General features: G+C 35.1%; 1 pseudogene; it reads right to left on the reverse strand.

Moving 5' to 3' along the window:
* Nucleotides 1–5,070: 5,070 nt before the first annotated feature.
* On the reverse strand, nucleotides 5,071–5,555 carry LOC136130567 (large ribosomal subunit protein eL21-like; annotated as a pseudogene).
* Nucleotides 5,556–6,915: the final 1,360 nt, after the last annotated feature.

The following is a 6,915-nucleotide window of genomic DNA, read 5'->3' on the forward strand; positions in this document are numbered from 1 at the left end:
CAGTCAGAATGACCATCATCAAATTTACAAATAATAAATGCTGGAGGGTGTGTGGAGAAAAAGGAACCCTCCTACACTGTTGGTGGGAATGTAAATTGGTACAGTTACTATGGAAAACAGTATGGAGGTTCCTCAAAAAACTAAAAATAGAGTTGTCATATGATCCAGCAATCCCACTCCTGGGCATATACTCAGACAAAACTGTAATTCGAAAAGATACATGCACCCCTGTGTTCACAGCAGCACTATTTACAATAGCCAAGACATGGAAACAGCCTAAATGTCCATCAACAGATGAATGGATAAAGAAGATGTGGTATATGTACAGAATGGAATATTACTCAGCCATTAAAAAGAATGAAATAATGCCATTTGCAACAACATGGATGGACCTAGAGATTATCACACTAAGCAAAGTAAGTCAGAAAGAGAAAGACTATACTATATGATATCACTTATATGTGGAATCTAAAATACAACACAAATGAACATATCTATGAAAGACAAACAGACTACAGACAGAACAGATTTGTGGTTGCCAAGGGAGAGGCTGGGTTGGGGAGGGAAGGACTTGGAGTTTGGGATTAGCAGATGTAAACTATTATATATCAGATGGATAAACAACAAGGTCCTACTGTATAGCACAGGGAACGATATTCAATATCCTGTGATAAACCACATTGGAAAAGAATATGAAAAAGAATATATATGTATAACTGAGTCACTTTGCTGTACAGCAGAAATTAAACACAACAATGTAAATCAACTATACTTCAATAGTTAAAAAAAAAATTATTGCAAGGTTTGGTAAGAGCTTGATAAATTTTATCTGTTGTTCATGTTCTGATTTTATCCTGACAGGATTCATAAGAAAGAGGCAGATTAGGTATTATTTCCATTTTATAGATCAGGAAATAGAATTTCAGGGCTATTAATATTTAACAAAGGTCAAGTGGTTAGATAAATGGCAGAGCCAGAACTATGACCTAGTCTAGAATTACTCATTATTACCTATCTCAGTTTAGGATAGCAGGAAAGATTATGCCCTCAGAAAAGATCTTACAAATATATGAAAACAAAATTTAAAAATAAGTGATGCAGGTGGCACTTCAATATACTTTGATCCACAGTGAAGAAAAGTTGTTAATTATCTTTCTTCCTATTCTCTGGAAGAATTTGTTTAAGATTAGTATTATTTCTTTCCTTAAATGTTTGGTATATTTCTCTAGTGAAGTCATCTGGATCTGGAATTTTTTAGTGTGTGCATGTGTGTGAATATTTTTAATTGTGGACTTAATTTTTTCAGATAGTTACAGGACTTTTCAGATATTTTAAATGTACATTTATTTAGATAATATTTACTAACTGAATTTATTGTTTGAATTTTGTTTAACAAAGCTACAACATTTTGAGCTTCAAAAACTTAATGCTAGATATCACCTACGGTTTGTTTTTTTCTTAACTGTGATAAAATATATATAACATTAAATTTGCTATCTTAGCAATTTTTAAGTGTACAATTTAGTAGTAGTTAAGTACATACACATTGTTGTGCAACCAATCGCCAGAACTCTTTTCATTTTGCAAAACTGAAACTATACTCATTAAGCAACAATTCCTTTTTCTACCTTTTCCCCCAGCCCCTGGCAACCGCCCTTCTACTTTGTCTCTATGAATATGACTACTCTAGGTATTAATAAGTGGAATCATACAGTGTCTTTTTGTTACTGGCTTATTTCACTTAGCATGACCTCTACAAGGTTCATCTATGTTGTAGCATGTGTCAGGATTTCCTTCCTTTTTAAGGCTGATTGATGTCCCATTATAGGTATATACCAGATTTTCTTTATCCATTCATGCGTCAGTGGACACTTGGGTTGCTTCCACCTTTCGTCTGTTGTGAATAGTACTGCTATGAGCATAGGTGTATAATTATCTTTTCAATACCCTGCTTTCAATTCTTTTGGGTTTATACCCAGAAGTAGATCATGGATCTACTAGATCGTATGGTAATTCTATTTTTAATGTTTTGAGGAACCACTGTACTGTTTTCCAAAACAGCTGCACCATTTTACATTTTATTTTATTTGAAAAGAGAACTTTTCAAATTTTATACGCTTTTGTGTACCAGTAAGCTGTATCTTTCTAGGACTTAGTCTATTTCATCAAACTTTCAAATTTATTAACAATGTTTGTAATATCTTCTGTATCTGTAGTGATACTGATACTTTTTTTTCTGTTTATATTGGTCATTTAAGCCTTTTTTTCTTCTGTTATAAAAGTCACTGGAATTTATCAATTTTAGTTATCTTTTCAAATAATTGAGTTTGTTGTTCCTTTTTATTGTATATTGTTTTTATTTTGTTCATCTGCTCTTACCCTTCTTTAAGTTTACTTTGCTATTGGTTGCATACATTTTAGATACGATTTGTGCTTTGTTTATGCTCACCTGGGTTTGTCTGCTCCTTTCTACCCCTTCCAAAACAATTTTCCAGAGGTACCCAGTTTTTGTTTCTTTGTATGTTTGTTTTAATGAGGAAAGTAAAGTGGGGTGAAAGAAATTGGTGTTAGAAACCATGTCATCTTTCAGCACTAGGCTTCAAGCATTATCAGCTGTGCTTAAAATTCTAACTTACTCTGGTTGACAAGATTATTAAATGCAGCTTGTAAGAGTGTGTCTCTCTTTTTTTTCCCCTTCCCTGGCAGGACCCGTTGGGGCCCAGCCCCTACTCATGGTGCCCAGAAGACCTGGCTATGGCACCATGGGCAAACCCATTAAGTTGCTGGCTAACTGTTTTCAAGTTGAAATTCCAAAGATTGATGTCTACCTCTATGAGGTAGATATTAAACCAGACAAGTGTCCTAGGAGAGTGAACAGGTAAGAATTCAGAGATCTTTTGCTTTTGGTATTTGTCTTTGCTTTAGAAATTATGTTTATCTTGTATATCTAAATAGCAATGATAATGTCTAACAGTTTGACCAAGAACAGATGGTAATTTGCTTTGAAATTGACTATACTTCAGAGGTGTGATGATGGGGAAAATCTACAAACAGCCTTGAAATTTTTCCATTATAACATAAATTCATATGTTTTCTCTGTGATAATAGAAAAGGTGCAGGTCATTTTTATGTGCTCTTGAAATCAGACTGAGCATTTTTTCCTTTGCTATTAGGTAATATTTATCGGTGCTTTCTTTTTTCTCCCCACCCCACCTCCACCTTATTTACCCCTTTCGTGATGTTCCCTTTAAGATGATGGTGGTTGTCATGGTTTCATGCCTTCTGTTCTCCTGATCCTCAACTCCTAACTGTTCCCTACTCTTTTATAGGAACAAGTATGTATGATATATAAAGATTTATCAATCTGCTTTCAATAAGCTTCTTTCACCTCCCCCAAATACTATGGATATGGATGTGGTTTAGATAATACAGGAACAGAAAAGGAATTTATGACGTGATGTATACCACAAAGGAGGGTTTTAAAAAAAAAATGACTTATGGACAAAATATTTAGAAAACAATGATATTCAACTTAGCCTTTTAGTTTGTACTATCAAATACCCCAGCCTTTTCTTACTCAGTAAGTATTATTATTAAGAGCCTTCATTTAAAACGTAGATTCATTGCTGTCAAGAAATTTGTAATTTAGTAGAAGAAGAGATAAGACACATAAGAAATATGACGTGAATGAGCGCTAAGAGACTTTTTAAAAACATATAAAAGAAAGCCATCATATGAGTGTTATAATTAACATGTAATAAAGAGTTCTTTCTGAGGTCAGGAAGCAAGTTGTGGAGTATTACAAGTGGAGGAATCTTAAAATATCAACTAATCTGATGCCTTTTTGTTTTTTTTTTCCTGATACCTTTTTTGTAGCTGAAATCCAGAAAGGTTGAGAGGCTTACTCAACAACATTTCTAATAGCAAAGGTGAGACCAGCACTCCAGAATCCTGACCTGATAGTCATTAAGAAATATTTGTAAAGCAAGAAGGAAAGGAATTGGGCTAATCTAAACAGTTGGTAGAACTGCAGATCATGTAATAAAGAGAACACTTTTTTTTTTTCTTAAGATGAGGCAGCAGTAATAAAGGTACAGCAATTGAGAAGAACCAGGTTTAGTGAGCCTAAGCCAGGCTTAAGGGGGAGGTTCTGGTCAGGTACTACAGTAAGCTACCATCTGTGAGTACATGACTTCCTAATCTTGCTGTAGCCTCCACCTCTTTCCTGAGCTTCAGACTTGACACCTGAATATCTATAAAGTGCTTCAAACACAGGTCAAAACAACTTATTCTCTCAATCGCCATCCCCACACTCCGCTCATACTACTATATTCTTTTCCTCTACCTAAATTCCCAAACTAGACCTTCCTTTTCCTCCTGTTGGTTATCAAGTCCTATTGCTTCTGTTTCAGAAATTATTCCCTAATTTGGCCTCTCTCCATCCATACTGCTACCACCTTGGTTTCAGACCCTTATTTGTTATCTAGACTATTGTAATGATCTTCAAATTGGTCTCCCCTAACATTTCTTTCTCTCCCCATTCTCGATAAGTATCCATACTTCTGGCGTAGTTATTCTTTTAAATAAGAAATCTGATTATATCACTCCCCTACTTTAAAATGTATTCAGCTCCCTATTGCCTACAGAATAATATCCCAAATTTAGTATAGCATACCTTTCTTAGTTTGGCTCTAACCTTTATCTTTTTTCATATTCTGCAACTCCTACCTGGAATGCCTTCTCTGCCCTTACCTAGAGCAAACTTCTATTATTTTTCAAGACAAACCTTTTGAGCTCCATAGTCAGATAGTAGTTCGTTCTTTTTTTCTTTTTCTTTTTTACAAATAATATTTGGCAGTTTATTAACCAGTGGAGTATATTGCACAACAAATTACCTCACATCTTTCAGGAAGAAAAACAACTAAATTTGAAAAGTAAAGACATCACCCACTGAATTCGGACACAGTTAAAATGTGCTTTAAATATTTCTTTGGGAGAAGGGACACAACACTTCTACTCAATTAAGAGAAACATATGTACAGTCCAGGTCTTCTGTTTTCTTTACGCCCATCATGCCATGAATTCATAGGTAGTGGGTTCCAACAGTTCAGGCTCCTTTCCACTGGTTCTCATGAAGTGTGCTTCTCTGGGTGGAGCAGGCTGGCGCTTCAGCTGAACCCAAGTACCTTTCTCTTTGGCTTCCTTCTTTTTCTGATCGTTTTCCTTCACACATTTCAGAAAGCTGTCTTGGCTCTTAGAGTGCTTAATGTGCTTGATAGGCACATTAATTCTCTTGGCAAGAATCTTGCCCTTAACTTGTTTGTTTACAACGATGCCAACATTGTGCTAGGTAACACTGTAGACTCTTCCAGTTTTGCCATGGTAACATTTGTGGGGCATTGCTTATGGAACAGTGCCCATTCGCTTGACATCTACAATATCACTTTCTTCTTGATTCGCATGTATGTGGCCAAAGGAACAACTCCGTGTTTTCTAAAAGACCTAGAGAACATATAGCAAGTACCCCTCCTCCTTCCCTTTGTGTTGGTCATTTTGGTGAATTATTGGAAGATGGTGGTTCCAACCGAAAGGCCAGATGGTGGTTCATTCTACTATGACCTTGTAGTACTTGGTTGGTGTACACTTTCATTACAGTATTTTTAGTGCGTTATTTGTTACCCTCTTCTCTCAGTATAACCTCTTCATGAAAAGTAATATTCTTTATCATCATCTTTGTAGCCCTGATCTTAGCTCAATGATTGGCACATAATAAATACTCAGTAAAATGAATGAAATGCTTATAAAAGTAAAATGGGATGAGTGTGTTGGTAGGAGACAGGAAAGAGAACTGGACATTATAGAGGGCTTTGTATGCCTAGATATGGATTTTCAGTTCCCTACCCTTCTCTCCTAGGATATATAGGTTAGTCTTTATGTTAGTGTCCTTCTCTTTTGTCTGTCTTTGGGCTTACAGGGACCAACTGTCTCATGCTGCACTCTCAAATTCCCTTTTTCTTGTTTCTCAAAACGGGGGTGTTAATGTGTAAATTTGAATGAAGGATAATTCTGACCTTTCTGGTAGATGTTTACATTTTTAAAAGGCATTTATTAATCTAAGGAAGTCTCTTAACTGATAGAATGTCTAAGGCAGATATTTCTTAGCTGAATTCCTTATTATTGCCTCTTCACCTTGCCCTGCCTGAAAAAATTGCCCCTAACTTTAGCAGTATGTAGTGAAGAATTCTTATACGTTATTTATTGAATAGGAAAATTATATGACGAAAATTTTAGAAAAACAAAATCACTTGAAGCCAAAATGGGATGGAATTGAGGAAGTGGTAGGAGTTGGAGGCTTGGGACTTAGAGGGATGTCAACTGAAATTTTTTTTAATATTTCAGATGAGTTATGAGGGACTAGGGCATTGGCAATAACATTGGGTAAAAAAGAACAAAATTGTTTATTAGATTTGTTCTTTTTCCTACCTTTTTTTTTGGTAGAGGAATAATCACGTGTTATATGTGTGTATATGAAGTTGCGTACCATAGAGTTTCACATGTAGATGCTCAACATGTTGGTTAAGTTTGGGAAGAAAATGTATATAATAAATTAGTGTGGTAAATTCTGGTTTTAACTTACAGTCCTTTTGGCATCCCTAATTGTATTTCATCTTTATGTTGCTTTGTCTTCTTACGTTATTTGTCAGTAGGAGTAAAGGATCTGCAATTTAGATGTTCCCAAATGGAAATTTTTTTTATCGTGTACCTTTTATTTGAGTTTTGATAGGAGCTATAGGACTTCCTTGGGACTCTAAAATTGGTGTTAACCAACTTTATACTTTGTTAATAATATTGATTTAATTTTATGTCAACATACACAAAACTTATTCCCTTTATTTTCTTCAAAAGCCTAGCTTT

The sequence above is a fragment of the Phocoena phocoena genome, chromosome 1, assembly GCF_963924675.1.
Source record: "Phocoena phocoena chromosome 1, mPhoPho1.1, whole genome shotgun sequence".
Taxonomy (NCBI): Eukaryota; Metazoa; Chordata; class Mammalia; order Artiodactyla; family Phocoenidae; genus Phocoena; species Phocoena phocoena.